Raw genomic sequence first — 19,327 nt, forward strand, 5'->3', positions numbered from 1 at the left:
TTTAGAAATTCTCCATTTTTTTTACTTCAGTGTGCACTAATGAGAGAGGAGCACATATCTTCTTCTTCTAGTAACACCTAATGCCCTCTATGTTTGAGCAGCAATATAATAACTTATTAATTTGCCCTTGCATATCTTAGTTATGCCATATTGCTTGATTTGAGACAAAAGTCACTGAGCCATGTAGAGAAAAATCTTCATCAGCCAAAGGATGACACTCCCACTGGCTTCTGATATGTATTTGAAGAGATTTTGTGATATATGTGTCTATAATGTTTTCAAGAATTCATGCACTCCACCGATGAGCTTATTCCATTCTTGTCCATCAAGAAAAGCAAATGGCCCATACGGGGATCGAACCCGTGACCTTGGCGTTATTAGCACCACACTCTAACCAACTGAGCTAACAGGCCACAAATACTACTGCCAGCAAACACAAAACTGGCAAATGTACCTCAAAGCACAGATCATATTTTGTTTTTATAGCATTTCATTTTTCAAAAAAAAGCTTAAGCCATAGAGTCACTTGAAGCATGGGTATCATAAAAATGCTCCAGTTTCTTTCCACATTACAAAATAAAAATAAATATTAGATAGGATAATAACAAAGATTAAGGCATCTAGTAATAGTATAAAAATAGACAATTTAGACTAGGAGTATATGCAAATCTAAGCAAAATCAATCTAAAAAATCTAATACACAATTTTTAATTGTAAATTTACAGATTGTTGAAAAAGATAATCCCAGGGTGTAATCCATTATGTATTAAATTTAGTATGTTTTACCAAGTTGTGTATGAATAACTTTTAACACAAAAAAATATATATTGGGGAAGTAGCTTAATGTGCCCATTGGAAATAAAGAATGCTAGCCCATTTTGGAATGCAAAGCTTAAGAAAATACAAACTTCAATCCATAGGAAAGCACTTTTTATTCAGTCTACACTCTGTAATCATACTATAGCTTAATTTACAAATTGTGATGTCATTATCAGACTTAACTCACAAGAGACTTTCATCATTGGTCTATAAAAAAGGCAGTCCTCTGTTATAAAGCTTGAAACAATTGTAAGTGGCTGATATGCAAATATAGAAAAACTGTCAATTCAATGCTAGGATAACATAAGGGGTGATGCTCCAACTGAAATTGGTCCTAGGCATTTAGGTTTCTAGTATCTATCTTCTCCTTTAAAAAATAGGTTACTTTTTATATATTATCATTGGTTTTGGACAAATATTCAACATAATACCTATTGCATCCCTGAGCTTATTAGAAACTTGAAATAATATATATAAAGTATTGAATTTTTTTTCTTTGCATTTAAAAGATGAGTGCACTTCAGTAGATGCCATTGCTCAGGTGAGGGTTCCATGGTGTAATTGTTAGCACCCTGTACTTTGAATCTAGTCATCTGAGTTCATATCTCGTGGGAGCTAACATTGTTTATTTTCCTTTTGTTCAAAGCTCCATTTTCATTCAATGTATGAGTATTGCAAATCTCCATTTAAAATTCATATAAATTCCATCATCTTCAGTAGTGTCCTTTGTTTAAACTCATTTTTAAACTTATCAAATCAGAAGTATGTCAAATATTTGGAAATAAGAAAACATGCAATAAGAATGCAGAGATCCATTACTTGTGCTCTGGTCTTTAGAAATTCTCCATTTTTTTTTTACTTCAGTGTGCACTAATGAGAGGGGAGCACATATCTTCTTCTTCTTCTAGTAACACCTAGTGCCCTCTATGTTTGAGCAGCAATATAATAACTGATTAATTTGCCCTTGCATATCTTAGTTATGCCATATTGCTTGATTTGAGACAAAAGTCACTGAGCCAGGTAGAGAAAAATCTTCATCAGCCAAAGGATGACACTCCCACTGGCTTCTGATATGTATTTGAAGAGATTTTGTGATATATGTGTCTATGATGTTTTCAAGTATTCATGCACTCCACCAATGAGCTTATTCCATTCTTGTCCATCAAGAAAAGCAAATGGCCCATACGGGGATCGAACCCGTGACCTTGGCGTTATTAGCGCCACGCTCTAACCAACTGAGCAAACAGGCCACAGATATTACTGCCAGCAAACACAAAACTGGCAAATGTACCTCAAAGCACAGATCATATTTTGTTTTTATAGCATTTCATTTTTCAAAAAAAAGCTTAAGCCATAGAGTCACTTGAAGCATGGGTATCATAAAAATGCTCCAGTTTCTTTCCACATTACAAAATAAAAATAAATATTAGATAGGATAATAACAAAGATTAAGGCATCTAGTAATAGTATAAAAATAGACAATTTAGACTAGGAGTATATGCAAATCTAAGCAAAATCAATCTAAAAAATCTAATACACAATTTTTAATTGTAAATTTACAGATTGTTGAAAAAGATAATCCCAGGATGTAATCCATTATGTATTAAATTTAGTATGTTTTACCAAGTTGTGTATGAATAACTTTTAACACAAAAAAATATATATTGGGGAAGTAGCTTAATGTGCCCATTGGAAATAAAGAATGCTAGCCCATTTTGGAATGCAAAGCTTAAGAAAATACAAACTTCAATCCATAGGAAAGCACTTTTTATTCAGTCTACACTCTGTAATCATACTATAGCTTAATTTACAAATTGTGATGTCATTATCAGACTTAACTCACAAGAGACTTTCATCCTTGGTCTATAAAAAAGGCAGTCCTCTGTTATAAAGCTTGAAACAATTGTAAGTGGCTGATATGCAAATATAGAAAAACTGTCAATTCAATGCTAGGATAACATAAGGGGTGATGCTCCAACTGAAATTGGTCCTAGGCATTTAGGTTTCTAGTATCTATCTTCTCCTTTAAAAAATAGGTTACTTTTTATATATTATCATTGGTTTTGGACAAATATTCAACATAATACCTATTGCATCCCTGAGCTTATTAGAAACTTGAAATAATATATATAAAGTATTGAATTTTTTTTCTTTGCATTTAAAAGATGAGTGCACTTCAGTAGATGCCATTGCTCAGGTGAGGGTTCCATGGTGTAATTGTTAGCACCCTGTACTTTGAATCTAGTCATCTGAGTTCATATCTCGTGGGAGCTAACATTGTTTATTTTCCTTTTGTTCAAAGCTCCATTTTCATTCAATGTATGAGTATTGCAAATCTCCATTTAAAATTCATATAAATTCCATCATCTTCAGTAGTGTCCTTTGTTTAAACTCATTTTTAAACTTATCAAATCAGAAGTATGTCAAATATTTGGAAATAAGAAAACATGCAATAAGAATGCAGAGATCCATTACTTGTGCTCTGGTCTTTAGAAATTCTCCATTTTTTTTTTACTTCAGTGTGCACTAATGAGAGGGGAGCACATATCTTCTTCTTCTTCTAGTAACACCTAGTGCCCTCTATGTTTGAGCAGCAATATAATAACTGATTAATTTGCCCTTGCATATCTTAGTTATGCCATATTGCTTGATTTGAGACAAAAGTCACTGAGCCAGGTAGAGAAAAATCTTCATCAGCCAAAGGATGACACTCCCACTGGCTTCTGATATGTATTTGAAGAGATTTTGTGATATATGTGTCTATGATGTTTGCAAGTATTCATGCACTCCACCAATGAGCTTATTCCATTCTTGTCCATCAAGAAAAGCAAATGGCCCATACGGGGATCGAACCCGTGACCTTGGCGTTATTAGCGCCACGCTCTAACCAACTGAGCAAACAGGCCACAGATATTACTGCCAGCAAACACAAAACTGGCAAATGTACCTCAAAGCACAGATCATATTTTGTTTTTATAGCATTTCATTTTTCAAAAAAAGCTTAAGCCATAGAGTCACTTGAAGCATGGGTATCATAAAAATGCTCCAGTTTCTTTCCACATTACAAAATAAAAATAAATATTAGATAGGATAATAACAAAGATTAAGGCATCTAGTAATAGTATAAAAATAGACAATTTAGACTAGGAGTATACGCAAATCTAAGCAAAATCAATCTAAAAAATCTAATACACAATTTTTAATTGTAAATTTACAGATTGTTGAAAAAGATAATCCCAAGATGTAATCCATTATGTATTAAATTTAGTATGTTTTACCAAGTTGTGTATGAATAACTTTTAACACAAAAAAATATATATTGGGGAAGTAGCTTAATGTGCCCATTGGAAATAAAGAATGCTAGCCCATTTTGGAATGCAAAGCTTAAGAAAATACAAACTTCAATCCATAGGAAAGCACTTTTTATTCAGTCTACACTCTGTAATCATACTATAGCTTAATTTACAAATTGTGATGTCATTATCAGACTTAACTCACAAGAGACTTTCATCCTTGGTCTATAAAAAAGGCAGTCCTCTGTTATAAAGCTTGAAACAATTGTAAGTGGCTGATATGCAAATATGGAAATACAGAAAAACTGTCAATTCAATGCTAGGATAACATAAGGGGTGATGCTCCAACTGAAATTGGTCCTAGGCATTTAGGTTTCTAGTATCTATCTTCTCCTTTAAAAAATAGGTTACTTTTTATATATTATCATTGGGTTTGGACAAATATTCTACATAATACCTATTGCATCCCTGAGCTTATTAGAAACTTGAAATAATATATATAAAGTATTGAATTTCTTTTCTTTGCATTTAAAAGATGAGCGCACTTCAGTAGATGCCATTGCTCAGGTGAGGGTTCCATGGTGTAATTGTTAGCACCCTGGACTTTGAATCTAGTAATCTGAGTTCATATCTTGTGGGAGCTAACATTGTTTATTTTCCTTTTGTTCAAAGCTCCATTTTCATTCAATGTATGAGTATTGCAAATCTTCATTTAAAATTCATAGAAATTCCATCATCTTCAGTGGTGTCCTTTGTTTAAACTCATTTTTAAACTTATCAAATCAGAAGTATGTCAAATATTTGGAAATAAGAAAAGATGCAATAAGAATGCAGAGATCCATTACTTGTGCTCTGGTCTTTAGAAATTCTCCATTTTTTTTACTTCAGTGTGCACTAATGAGAGAGGAGCACATATCTTCTTCTTCTAGTAACACCTAATGCCCTCTATGTTTGAGCAGCAATATAATAACTTATTAATTTGCCCTTGCATATCTTAGTTATGCCATATTGCTTGATTTGAGACAAAAGTCACTGAGCCATGTAGAGAAAAATCTTCATCAGCCAAAGGATGACACTCCCACTGGCTTCTGATATGTATTTGAAGAGATTTTGTGATATATGTGTCTATAATGTTTTCAAGAATTCATGCACTCCACCGATGAGCTTATTCCATTCTTGTCCATCAAGAAAAGCAAATGGCCCATACGGGGATCGAACCCGTGACCTTGGCGTTATTAGCACCACACTCTAACCAACTGAGCTAACAGGCCACAGATACTACTGCCAGCAAACACAAAACTGGCAAATGTACCTCAAAGCACAGATCATATTTTGTTTTTATAGCATTTCATTTTTCAAAAAAAAGCTTAAGCCATAGAGTCACTTGAAGCATGGGTATCATAAAAATGCTCCAGTTTCTTTCCACATTACAAAATAAAAATAAATATTAGATAGGATAATAACAAAGATTAAGGCATCTAGTAATAGTATAAAAATAGACAATTTAGACTAGGAGTATATGCAAATCTAAGCAAAATCAATCTAAAAAATCTAATACACAATTTTTAATTGTAAATTTACAGATTGTTGAAAAAGATAATCCCAGGATGTAATCCATTATGTATTAAATTTAGTATGTTTTACAAAGTTGTGTATGAATAACTTTTAACACAAAAAAATATATATTGGGGAAGTAGCTTAATGTGCCCATTGGAAATAAAGAATGCTAGCCCATTTTGGAATGCAAAGCTTAAGAAAATACAAACTTCAATCCATAGGAAAGCACTTTTTATTCAGTCTACACTCTGTAATCATACTATAGCTTAATTTACAAATTGTGATGTCATTATCAGACTTAACTCACAAGAGACTTTCATCCTTGGTCTATAAAAAAGGCAGTCCTCTGTTATAAAGCTTGAAACAATTGTAAGTGGCTGATATGCAAATATAGAAAAACTGTCAATTCAATGCTAGGATAACATAAGGGGTGATGCTCCAACTGAAATTGGTCCTAGGCATTTAGGTTTCTAGTATCTATCTTCTCCTTTAAAAAATAGGTTACTTTTTATATATTATCATTGGTTTTGGACAAATATTCAACATAATACCTATTGCATCCCTGAGCTTATTAGAAACTTGAAATAATATATATAAAGTATTGAATTTTTTTTCTTTGCATTTAAAAGATGAGTGCACTTCAGTAGATGCCATTGCTCAGGTGAGGGTTCCATGGTGTAATTGTTAGCACCCTGTACTTTGAATCTAGTCATCTGAGTTCATATCTCGTGGGAGCTAACATTGTTTATTTTCCTTTTGTTCAAAGCTCCATTTTCATTCAATGTATGAGTATTGCAAATCTCCATTTAAAATTCATATAAATTCCATCATCTTCAGTAGTGTCCTTTGTTTAAACTCATTTTTAAACTTATCAAATCAGAAGTATGTCAAATATTTGGAAATAAGAAAACATGCAATAAGAATGCAGAGATCCATTACTTGTGCTCTGGTCTTTAGAAATTCTCCATTTTTTTTTTACTTCAGTGTGCACTAATGAGAGGGGAGCACATATCTTCTTCTTCTTCTAGTAACACCTAGTGCCCTCTATGTTTGAGCAGCAATATAATAACTGATTAATTTGCCCTTGCATATCTTAGTTATGCCATATTGCTTGATTTGAGACAAAAGTCACTGAGCCAGGTAGAGAAAAATCTTCATCAGCGAAAGGATGACACTCCCACTGGCTTCTGATATGTATTTGAAGAGATTTTGTGATATATGTGTCTATGATGTTTTCAAGTATTCATGCACTCCACCAATGAGCTTATTCCATTCTTGTCCATCAAGAAAAGCAAATGGCCCATACGGGGATCGAACCCGTGACCTTGGCGTTATTAGCGCCACGCTCTAACCAACTGAGCAAACAGGCCACAGATATTACTGCCAGCAAACACAAAACTGGCAAATGTACCTCAAAGCACAGATCATATTTTGTTTTTATAGCATTTCATTTTTCAAAAAAAAGCTTAAGCCATAGAGTCACTTGAAGCATGGGTATCATAAAAATGCTCCAGTTTCTTTCCACATTACAAAATAAAAATAAATATTAGATAGGATAATAACAAAGATTAAGGCATCTAGTAATAGTATAAAAATAGACAATTTAGACTAGGAGTATATGCAAATCTAAGCAAAATCAATCTAAAAAATCTAATACACAATTTTTAATTGTAAATTTACAGATTGTTGAAAAAGATAATCCCAAGATGTAATCCATTATGTATTAAATTTAGTATGTTTTACCAAGTTGTGTATGAATAACATTTAACACAAAAAAATATATATTGGGGAAGTAGCTTAATGTGCCCATTGGAAATAAAGAATGCTAGCCCATTTTGGAATGCAAAGCTTAAGAAAATACAAACTTCAATCCATAGGAAAGCACTTTTTATTCAGTCTACACTCTGTAATCATACTATAGCTTAATTTACAAATTGTGATGTCATTATCAGACTTAACTCACAAGAGACTTTCATCCTTGGTCTATAAAAAAGGCAGTCCTCTGTTATAAAGCTTGAAACAATTGTAAGTGGCTGATATGCAAATATAGAAAAACTGTCAATTCAATGCTAGGATAACATAAGGGGTGATGCTCCAACTGAAATTGGTCCTAGGCATTTAGGTTTCTAGTATCTATCTTCTCCTTTAAAAAATAGGTTACTTTTTATATATTATCATTGGTTTTGGACAAATATTCAACATAATACCTATTGCATCCCTGAGCTTATTAGAAACTTGAAATAATATATATAAAGTATTGAATTTTTTTTCTTTGCATTTAAAAGATGAGTGCACTTCAGTAGATGCCATTGCTCAGGTGAGGGTTCCATGGTGTAATTGTTAGCACCCTGTACTTTGAATCTAGTCATCTGAGTTCATATCTCGTGGGAGCTAACATTGTTTATTTTCCTTTTGTTCAAAGCTCCATTTTCATTCAATGTATGAGTATTGCAAATCTCCATTTAAAATTCATATAAATTCCATCATCTTCAGTAGTGTCCTTTGTTTAAACTCATTTTTAAACTTATCAAATCAGAAGTATGTCAAATATTTGGAAATAAGAAAACATGCAATAAGAATGCAGAGATCCATTACTTGTGCTCTGGTCTTTAGAAATTCTCCATTTTTTTTTTACTTCAGTGTGCACTAATGAGAGGGGAGCACATATCTTCTTCTTCTTCTAGTAACACCTAGTGCCCTCTATGTTTGAGCAGCAATATAATAACTGATTAATTTGCCCTTGCATATCTTAGTTATGCCATATTGCTTGATTTGAGACAAAAGTCACTGAGCCAGGTAGAGAAAAATCTTCATCAGCCAAAGGATGACACTCCCACTGGCTTCTGATATGTATTTGAAGAGATTTTGTGATATATGTGTCTATGATGTTTTCAAGTATTCATGCACTCCACCAATGAGCTTATTCCATTCTTGTCCATCAAGAAAAGCAAATGGCCCATACGGGGATCGAACCCGTGACCTTCGCGTTATTAGCGCCACGCTCTAACCAACTGAGCAAACAGGCCACAGATATTACTGCCAGCAAACACAAAACTGGCAAATGTACCTCAAAGCACAGATCATATTTTGTTTTTATAGCATTTCATTTTTCAAAAAAAAGCTTAAGCCATAGAGTCACTTGAAGCATGGGTATCATAAAAATGCTCCAGTTTCTTTCCACATTACAAAATAAAAATAAATATTAGATAGGATAATAACAAAGATTAAGGCATCTAGTAATAGTATAAAAATAGACAATTTAGACTAGGAGTATATGCAAATCTAAGCAAAATCAATCTAAAAAATCTAATACACAATTTTTAATTGTAAATTTACAGATTGTTGAAAAAGATAATCCCAAGATGTAATCCATTATGTATTAAATTTAGTATGTTTTACCAAGTTGTGTATGAATAATTTTTAACACAAAAAAATATATATTGGGGAAGTAGCTTAATGTGCCCATTGGAAATAAAGAATGCTAGCCCATTTTGGAATGCAAAGCTTAAGAAAATACAAACTTCAATCCATAGGAAAGCACTTTTTATTCAGTCTACACTCTGTAATCATACTATAGCTTAATTTACAAATTGTGATGTCATTATCAGACTTAACTCACAAGAGACTTTCATCCTTGGTCTATAAAAAAGGCAGTCCTCTGTTATAAAGCTTGAAACAATTGTAAGTGGCTGATATGCAAATATGGAAATACAGAAAAACTGTCAATTCAATGCTAGGATAACATAAGGGGTGATGCTCCAACTGAAATTGGTCCTAGGCATTTAGGTTTCTAGTATCTATCTTCTCCTTTAAAAAATAGGTTACTTTTTATATATTATCATTGGTTTTGGACAAATATTCTACATAATACCTATTGCATCCCTGAGCTTATTAGAAACTTGAAATAATATATATAAAGTATTGAATTTCTTTTCTTTGCATTTAAAAGATGAGCGCACTTCAGTAGATGCCATTGCTCAGGTGAGGGTTCCATGGTGTAATTGTTAGCACCCTGGACTTTGAATCTAGTAATCTGAGTTCATATCTTGTGGGAGCTAATATTGTTTATTTTCCTTTTGTTCAAAGCTCCATTTTCATTCAATGTATGAGTATTGCAAATCTTCATTTAAAATTCATAGAAATTCCATCATCTTCAGTGGTGTCCTTTGTTTAAACTCATTTTTAAACTTATCAAATCAGAAGTATGTCAAATATTTGGAAATAAGAAAAGATGCAATAAGAATGCAGAGATCCATTACTTGTGCTCTGGTCTTTAGAAATTCTCCATTTTTTTTACTTCAGTGTGCACTAATGAGAGAGGAGCACATATCTTCTTCTTCTAGTAACACCTAATGCCCTCTATGTTTGAGCAGCAATATAATAACTTATTAATTTGCCCTTGCATATCTTAGTTATGCCATATTGCTTGATTTGAGACAAAAGTCACTGAGCCATGTAGAGAAAAATCTTCATCAGCCAAAGGATGACACTCCCACTGGCTTCTGATATGTATTTGAAGAGATTTTGTGATATATGTGTCTATAATGTTTTCAAGAATTCATGCACTCCACCGATGAGCTTATTCCATTCTTGTCCATCAAGAAAAGCAAATGGCCCATACGGGGATGGAACCCATGACCTTGGCGTTATTAGCACCACACTCTAACCAACTGAGCTAACAGGCCACAGATACTACTGCCAGCAAACACAAAACTGGCAAATGTACCTCAAAGCACAGATCATATTTTGTTTTTATAGCATTTCATTTTTCAAAAAAAAGCTTAAGCCATAGAGTCACTTGAAGCATGGGTATCATAAAAATGCTCCAGTTTCTTTCCACATTACAAAATAAAAATAAATATTAGATAGGATAATAACAAAGATTAAGGCATCTAGTAATAGTATAAAAATAGACAATTTAGACTAGGAGTATATGCAAATCTAAGCAAAATCAATCTAAAAAATCTAATACACAATTTTTAATTGTAAATTTACAGATTGTTGAAAAAGATAATCCCAAGATGTAATCCATTATGTATTAAATTTAGTATGTTTTACCAAGTTGTGTATGAATAACTTTTAACACAAAAAAATATATATTGGGGAAGTAGCTTAATGTGCCCATTGGAAATAAAGAATGCTAGCCCATTTTGGAATGCAAAGCTTAAGAAAATACAAACTTCAATCCATAGGAAAGCACTTTTTATTCAGTCTACACTCTGTAATCATACTATAGCTTAATTTACAAATTGTGATGTCATTATCAGACTTAACTCACAAGAGACTTTCATCCTTGGTCTATAAAAAAGGCAGTCCTCTGTTATAAAGCTTGAAACAATTGTAAGTGGCTGATATGCAAATATAGAAAAACTGTCAATTCAATGCTAGGATAACATAAGGGGTGATGCTCCAACTGAAATTGGTCCTAGGCATTTAGGTTTCTAGTATCTATCTTCTCCTTTAAAAAATAGGTTACTTTTTATATATTATCATTGGTTTTGGACAAATATTCAACATAATACCTATTGCATCCCTGAGCTTATTAGAAACTTGAAATAATATATATAAAGTATTGAATTTTTTTTCTTTGCATTTAAAAGATGAGTGCACTTCAGTAGATGCCATTGCTCAGGTGAGGGTTCCATGGTGTAATTGTTAGCACCCTGTACTTTGAATCTAGTCATCTGAGTTCATATCTCGTGGGAGCTAACATTGTTTATTTTCCTTTTGTTCAAAGCTCCATTTTCATTCAATGTATGAGTATTGCAAATCTCCATTTAAAATTCATATAAATTCCATCATCTTCAGTAGTGTCCTTTGTTTAAACTCATTTTTAAACTTATCAAATCAGAAGTATGTCAAATATTTGGAAATAAGAAAACATGCAATAAGAATGCAGAGATCCATTACTTGTGCTCTGGTCTTTAGAAATTCTCCATTTTTTTTTTTTACTTCAGTGTGCACTAATGAGAGGGGAGCACATATCTTCTTCTTCTTCTAGTAACACCTAGTGCCCTCTATGTTTGAGCAGCAATATAATAACTGATTAATTTGCCCTTGCATATCTTAGTTATGCCATATTGCTTGATTTGAGACAAAAGTCACTGAGCCAGGTAGAGAAAAATCTTCATCAGCCAAAGGATGACACTCCCACTGGCTTCTGATATGTATTTGAAGAGATTTTGTGATATATGTGTCTATGATGTTTTCAAGTATTCATGCACTCCACCAATGAGCTTATTCCATTCTTGTCCATCAAGAAAAGCAAATGGCCCATACGGGGATCGAACCCGTGACCTTGGCGTTATTAGCGCCACGCTCTAACCAACTGAGCAAACAGGCCACAGATATTACTGCCAGCAAACACAAAACAGGCAAATGTACCTCAAAGCACAGATCATATTTTGTTTTTATAGCATTTCATTTTTCAAAAAAAAGCTTAAGCCATAGAGTCACTTGAAGCATGGGTATCATAAAAATGCTCCAGTTTCTTTCCACATTACAAAATAAAAATAAATATTAGATAGGATAATAACAAAGATTAAGGCATCTAGTAATAGTATAAAAATAGACAATTTAGACTAGGAGTATATGCAAATCTAAGCAAAATCAATCTAAAAAATCTAATACACAATTTTTAATTGTAAATTTACAGATTGTTGAAAAAGATAATCCCAAGATGTAATCCATTATGTATTAAATTTAGTATGTTTTACCAAGTTGTGTATGAATAACTTTTAACACAAAAAAATATATATTGGGGAAGTAGCTTAATGTGCCCATTGGAAATAAAGAATGCTAGCCCATTTTGGAATGCAAAGCTTAAGAAAATACAAACTTCAATCCATAGGAAAGCACTTTTTATTCAGTCTACACTCTGTAATCATACTATAGCTTAATTTACAAATTGTGATGTCATTATCAGACTTAACTCACAAGAGACTTTCATCCTTGGTCTATAAAAAAGGCAGTCCTCTGTTATAAAGCTTGAAACAATTGTAAGTGGCTGATATGCAAATATAGAAAAACTGTCAATTCAATGCTAGGATAACATAAGGGGTGATGCTCCAACTGAAATTGGTCCTAGGCATTTAGGTTTCTAGTATCTATCTTCTCCTTTAAAAAATAGGTTACTTTTTATATATTATCATTGGTTTTGGACAAATATTCAACATAATACCTATTGCATACCTGAGCTTATTAGAAACTTGAAATAATATATATAAAGTATTGAATTTCTTTTCTTTGCATTTAAAAGATGAGTGCACTTCAGTAGATGCCATTGCTCAGGTGAGGGTTCCATGGTGTAATTGTTAGCACCCTGGACTTTGAATCTAGTCATCTGAGTTCATATCTCGTGGGAACTAACATTGTTTATTTTCCTTTTGTTCAAAGCTCCATTTTCATTCAATGTATGAGTATTGCAAATCTCCATTTAGAATTCATATAAATTCCATCATCTTCAGTGGTGTCCTTTGTTTAAACTCATTTTTAAACTTATCAAATCAGAAGTATGTCAAATAATTGGAAATAAGAAAAGATGCAATAAGAATGCAGAGATCCATTACTTGTGCTATGGTCTTTATAAATTCTCCATTTTTTTTACTTCAGTGTGCACTAATGAGAGGGGAGCACATATCTTCTTCTTCTTCTAGTAACACCTAGTGCCCTCTATGTTTGAGCAGCAATATAATATCTGATTAATTTGCCCTTGCATATCTTAGTTATGCCATATTGCTTGATTTGAGACAAAAGTCACTGAGCCAGGTAGAGAAAAATCTTCATCAGCCAAAGGATGACACTCCCACTGGCTTCTGATATGTATTTGAAGAGATTTTGTGATATATGTGTCTATGATGTTTTCAAGTATTCATGCACTCCACCGATGAGCTTATTCCATTCTTGTCCATCAAGAAAAGCAAATGGCCCATACGGGGATCGAACCCGTGACCTTGGCGTTATTAGCACCACGCTCTAACCGACTGAGCAAACAGGCCACAGACATTACTGCCAGCAAACACAAAACTGGCAAATGTACCTCAAAGCACAGATCATATTTTGTTTTTATAGCATTTCATTTTTCAAAAAAAAGCTTAAGCCATAGAGTCACTTGAAGCATGGGTATCATAAAAACGCTCCAGTTTCTTTCCACATTACAAAATAAAAATAAATATTAGATAGGATAATAACAAAGATTAAGGCATCTACTAATAGTATAAAAATAGACAATTTAGACAAGGAGTATATGCAAATCTAAGCAAAATCAATCTAAAAAATCTAATACACAATTTTTAATTGTAAATTTACAGATTGTTGAAAAAGATAATCCCAGGATGTAATCCATTATGTATTAAATTTAGTATGTTTTACCAAGTTGTGTATGAATAACTTTTAACACAAAAAAATATATATTGGGGAAGTAGCTTAATGTGCCCATTGGAAATAAAGAATGCTAGCCCATTTTGGAATGCAAACCTTAAGAAAATACAAACTTCAATCCATAGGAAAGCACTTTTTATTCAGTCTACACTCTGTAATCATACTATATCTTAATTTACAAATTGTGATGTCATTATCAGACTTAACTCACAAGAGATTTTCATCCTTGGTCTATAAAAAAGGCAGTCCTCTGTTATAAAGCTTGAAACAATTGTAAGTGGCTGATATGCAAATATGGAAATACAGAAAAACTGTCAATTCAATGCTAGGATAACATAAGGGGTGATGCTCCAACTGAAATTGGTCCTAGGCATTTAGGTTTCTAGTATCTATCTTCTCCTTTAAAAAATAGGTTACTTTTTATATATTATCATTGGGTTTGGACAAATATTCTACATAATACCTATTGCATCCCTGAGCTTATTAGAAACTTGAAATAATATATATAAAGTATTGAAATTCTTTTCTTTGCATTTAAAAGATGAGCGCACTTCAGTAGATGCCATTGCTCAGGTGAGGGTTCCATGGTGTAATTGTTAGCACCCTGTACTTTGAATCTAGTATTCTGAGTTCATATCTCGTGGGAGCTAACATTGTTTATTTTCCTTTTGTTCAAAGCTCCATTTTCATTCAATGTATGAGTATTGCAAATCTTCATTTAAAATTCATATAAATTCCATCACCTTCAGTGGTATCCTTTGTTTAAACTCATTTTTAAACTTATCAAATCAGAAGTATGTCAAATATTTGGAAATAAGAAAAGATGCAATAAGAATGCAGAGATCCATTACTTGTGCTCTGGTCTTTAGAAATTCTCCATTTTTTTTACTTCAGTGTGCACTAATGAGAGGGGAGCACATATCTTCTTCTTCTTCTAGTAACACCTAGTGCCCTCTATGTTTGAGCAGCAATATAATATCTGATTAATTTGCCCTTGCATATCTTAGTTATGCCACTCTAGCCAACTGAGCTAACAGGCCACAGATATTACTGCCAGCAAACACAAAACTGGAATGGGGATGAGGAGGATTTTTTTGAATTCATGAAGACTATCCAAAACAATGATTATAACTTAAAATTTACCTATACTACTAGCAAATCGGAAGTGGAATTCCTGGACTTGGTATTATCAAATGATGGGGACAAGATAATCACGAAGAACTTCATCAAAACTGTTGATACTAATAGTTATTTACATTATAGAAGTGGTCATACTCAGAACTGGAAAAAGAATATTCCCTATTCACAGATGCATAGGATTAGACGAAATTGCAGCACCCCAGAGACATTCATGGAACAATCCCGGATCTATGCAGAGCGCTTTAAAGAAAGAGGATACCCTGATCACATTGTCGATGAAGCTGTAAGAAGAGGTGGAAATTTAAACAGAGAAGAAATTATCAAACCTAAAGATAAAAAGGAAGGAGACAAGAAGACAATGTGTGCTCCTTTCATCACACAATACAATAGTGAGGAAATTAAAATCAGAAAGGTTCTCTCAAAACATTGGCATATTTTAAAGATGGATCCAATCCTAACAGAATTGCTTCCGGATCGACCAGAGATTATTTTTAGGAAAGCACAAAATCTGAAAGAGATTTAAGCACCAAGCATGTTAAGGTGCCCTCGGAACATGCCAACAGGCCTCACGAAATGCACCGGTATGTACAAATGCGGGCATTGTAACATATGCAAATTTGTCCATCCAACCAGGAGAATATTTCACAGCAGCGACAACATGAAAGAACATAAAATTAAAGACTTTATCAACTGTAACACAACCTCAGTGATATATATGATCGAGTGCGGTTGCCATCTGAAATATATAGGAAAGACGAAGAGACCACTAAAATTGCGTATTCAAGAACACGTGAGGAACGTCAAAAACAAAGTGGAGAGCCATCCACTCTCCAGACACTTTGCTACGATCCACAATTCTAACACAGACACCCTAACATTTAAAGCTATCGAACATGTCAAACTGGGCCCAAGAGGTGGTGACCTTTTGAAAAGACTCTCTCAACGTGAGATGTATTGGATCTTCACCCTGAACACCATGTCTCCCAAAGGTCATAACGAGGGCTATGAAATAGCTCCATTTTTATAAACATCCCACACCTGCAAAGTATGAACTCTCCCTTTCATGCTAAAATTCATTATATGCCGAACCCTGGCAGACCGAAACACGCTAGTAATGGGGTTTTAGGTCCGCTCATTTACCTGATGTCCTCTGTCCACTTATAAATATATGAACCTCCTATTTATCCTTATCTATATAAATTTCCCCATTATTCTTAATATTAATTTTAATATTATTTATCTACTTATATGATTTTTATATGTTCCTACTTCAGCATCTGAATGGGTGCAGATTTGGTACTATATTTATTTAATCACGGATATTGCCTATATATGTAACCCTCCTTCATCTCCTGTCTGTTATTTAAATTTTTTACTCATCCTCCAATACTAGTTTTATATGGATTGCTTTTTTTATATAAATATGTTTATTATTGTTCTATATGAATTGTTGTCCAATAATTGTTTTTTATACACATATGCTTTTTCCATCATTTTTAAACTGATGACCTTTTTATATATTTTTTAATATTTTTACTGTTATATATTTATACTTATATTTATGTATTTATATATATTTTCTATATGAGCATTACTATTGGTTAATCTAGGTCTGAACACATGCCCGTATCTGTATCGTTTACCTATGCTAATTAGCCATGTGCTTGAGGGCTGCACCGTCATTACACATACTTATGCTGCTAATTACAAGCTCAGCCTCTGTCTGTGCTGTTTACTTATGCTAATTAGCCATGTGTTTGGAGGCTGCACCGTCACTGCACAGACCTCTGCGGCTATTCACTAGCACATTGTTCGGCGATACGTCACTTCCGGCGGAAGTGACGTCACCGCCGGAAGTCAGGCGCCGAGCAGCGCGATTTGTAAACAGACCTGTGGGTCTTGTTTAAATGTTATTAATAGACTAAATTCAAGTTTGTCTAAGCTGAGATGGACAATGGGCTTATATGCACTAACCTAAGCTGTGCAGCACTGACTTTGTCAAATAGAATTCTACTTCCGGTTTCGTAGCTGACGCAAACCGGAAGTGATTTGCATAATGAACCTCTAATTGTTGTGGGTATAAATAGGACCTCATTACAGCATACTCTGATCTCCTGATGAAGCCCTGAGCTGGGCGAAACGCGTTGAGACACTGAACTACTGACCTGCCGACCTACCTTTGCTGACATCTATGTCCTTTATAAGCTAAGCAATTTATTACTTTTTTAAATTCTCTGTATATCAAATAAATATATATTTTTCTACAAGAGATACTGATTAGATCGTTACTATATCATCCAAAAAGGTATCCAGATGACCACCACCCTCTGATGAGGACAAATACCTAAGTGTTTACACTGATATGCCTACAACCTTTTTTAATCCGGTACGCATGTAACTTTATGTGAGACGTACAAATAACTGACACAAATTGTTGAATAATTACTACGCTATATAGCGATTCCCTGTCTCCTAAATTCTATATAGATTCCAACGGAGGTATGGACTAGAAGACCATGGGGACTGATAGGCATTGAGTCAAGCCGTAATCCGGTACGCAATATTATTCTTGCGTGTGACGAAAACTAACCCAAGGATACTACACTATAGGCGCTCTGCTGTTTCTTCCTCTATTTTCAGATTGCAAATCTCCATTTAAAATTCATATAAATTCCATCATCTTCAGTGGTGTCCTTTGTTTAAACTCATTTTTAAACTTATCAAATCAGAAGTATGTCAAATATTTGGAAATAAGAAAAGATGCAATAAGAATGCAGAGATCCATTACTTGTGCTATGGTCTTTAGAAATTCTCCATTTTTTTTACTTCAGTGTGCACTAATGAGAGGGGAGCACATATCTGCTTCTTCTTCTAGTAACACCTAGTGCCCTCTATGTTTGAGCAGCAATATAATATCTGATTAATTTGCCCTTGCATATCTTAGTTATGCCATATTGCTTGATTTGAGACAAAAGTCACTGAGCCATGTAGAGAAAAATCTTCATCAGCCAAAGGATGACACTCCCACTGGCTTCTGATATGTATTTGAAGAGATTTTGTGATATATGTGTCTATGATGTTTTCAAGTATTCATGCACTCCACCAATGAGCTTATTCCATTCTTGTCCATCAAGAAAAGCAAATGGCCCATATGGGGATCGAACCCGTGACCTTGGCATTATTAGCACCACACTCTAACCAACCGAGCTAACAGGCCACAGATATTACTGCCAGCAAACACAAAACTGGCAAATGTACCTCAAAGCACAGATCATATTTTGTTTTTATAGCATTTAATTTTTCAAAAAAAAGCTTAAGCCATAGAGTCACTTGAAGCATGGGTATCATAAAAATGCTCCAGTTTCTTTCCACATTACAAAATAAAAATAAATATTAGATAGGATAATAACAAAGATTAAGGCATCTAGTAATAGTATAAAAATAGACAATTTAGACTAGGAGTATATGCAAATCTAAGCAAAATCAATCTAAAAAATCTAATACACAATTTTTAATTGTAAATTTAAAGATTGTTGAAAAAGATAATCCCAGGTTGTAATCCATTATGTATTAAATTTAGTATGTTTTACCAAGTTGTGTATGAATAACTTTTAACACAAAAAAATATATATTGGGGAAGTAGCTTAATGTGCCCATTGGAAATAAAGAATGCTAGCCCATTTTGGAATGCAAAGCTTAAGAAAATACAAACTTCAATCCATAGGAAAGCACTTTTTATTCAGTCTACACTCTGTAATCATACTATAGCTTAATTTACAAATTGTGATGTCATTATCAGACTTAACTCACAAGAGACTTTCATCCTTGGTCTATAAAAAAGGCAGTCCTCTGTTATAAAGCTTGAAACAATTGTAAGTGGCTGATATGCAAATATGGAAATACAGAAAAACTGTCAATTCAATGCTAGGATAACATAAGGGGTGATGCTCCAACTGAAATTGGTCCTAGGCATTTAGGTTTCTAGTATCTATCTTCTCCTTTAAAAAATAGGTTACTTTTTATATATTATCATTGGGTTTGGACAAATATTCTACATAATACCTATTGCATCCCTGAGCTTATTAGAAACTTGAAATAATATATATAAAGTATTGAATTTCTTTTCTTTGCATTTAAAA

At 33.4% G+C, this 19,327-nt stretch overlaps 10 non-coding genes across 10 annotated transcripts; all 10 read right to left on the reverse strand.

Moving 5' to 3' along the window:
- Nucleotides 1-339: 339 nt before the first annotated feature.
- On the reverse strand, nucleotides 340-413 carry TRNAI-AAU (transfer RNA isoleucine (anticodon AAU)). The gene has a single exon. It is a non-coding gene; the product is annotated as a tRNA-Ile (tRNA).
- A 1,582-nt stretch (nucleotides 414-1,995) lies between these two features.
- Nucleotides 1,996-2,069, reverse strand: TRNAI-AAU (transfer RNA isoleucine (anticodon AAU)). Its single transcript has one exon. It is a non-coding gene; the product is annotated as a tRNA-Ile (tRNA).
- A 1,582-nt stretch (nucleotides 2,070-3,651) lies between these two features.
- TRNAI-AAU (transfer RNA isoleucine (anticodon AAU)) lies at nucleotides 3,652-3,725 on the reverse strand. The gene has a single exon. It is a non-coding gene; the product is annotated as a tRNA-Ile (tRNA).
- Nucleotides 3,726-5,309: 1,584 nt separating this feature from the next.
- Nucleotides 5,310-5,383, reverse strand: TRNAI-AAU (transfer RNA isoleucine (anticodon AAU)). Its single transcript has one exon. It is a non-coding gene; the product is annotated as a tRNA-Ile (tRNA).
- A 1,582-nt stretch (nucleotides 5,384-6,965) lies between these two features.
- On the reverse strand, nucleotides 6,966-7,039 carry TRNAI-AAU (transfer RNA isoleucine (anticodon AAU)). The gene has a single exon. It is a non-coding gene; the product is annotated as a tRNA-Ile (tRNA).
- A 1,582-nt stretch (nucleotides 7,040-8,621) lies between these two features.
- TRNAI-AAU (transfer RNA isoleucine (anticodon AAU)) lies at nucleotides 8,622-8,695 on the reverse strand. Its single transcript has one exon. It is a non-coding gene; the product is annotated as a tRNA-Ile (tRNA).
- A 1,585-nt stretch (nucleotides 8,696-10,280) lies between these two features.
- TRNAI-AAU (transfer RNA isoleucine (anticodon AAU)) lies at nucleotides 10,281-10,354 on the reverse strand. The gene has a single exon. It is a non-coding gene; the product is annotated as a tRNA-Ile (tRNA).
- Nucleotides 10,355-11,938: 1,584 nt separating this feature from the next.
- Nucleotides 11,939-12,012, reverse strand: TRNAI-AAU (transfer RNA isoleucine (anticodon AAU)). Its single transcript has one exon. It is a non-coding gene; the product is annotated as a tRNA-Ile (tRNA).
- Nucleotides 12,013-13,592: 1,580 nt separating this feature from the next.
- TRNAI-AAU (transfer RNA isoleucine (anticodon AAU)) lies at nucleotides 13,593-13,666 on the reverse strand. The gene has a single exon. It is a non-coding gene; the product is annotated as a tRNA-Ile (tRNA).
- Nucleotides 13,667-18,331: 4,665 nt separating this feature from the next.
- On the reverse strand, nucleotides 18,332-18,405 carry TRNAI-AAU (transfer RNA isoleucine (anticodon AAU)). The gene has a single exon. It is a non-coding gene; the product is annotated as a tRNA-Ile (tRNA).
- Nucleotides 18,406-19,327: the final 922 nt, after the last annotated feature.

The sequence above is a fragment of the Pseudophryne corroboree genome, chromosome 11 (genome assembly GCF_028390025.1).
Source record: "Pseudophryne corroboree isolate aPseCor3 chromosome 11, aPseCor3.hap2, whole genome shotgun sequence".
NCBI lineage: Eukaryota > Metazoa > Chordata > Amphibia > Anura > Myobatrachidae > Pseudophryne > Pseudophryne corroboree.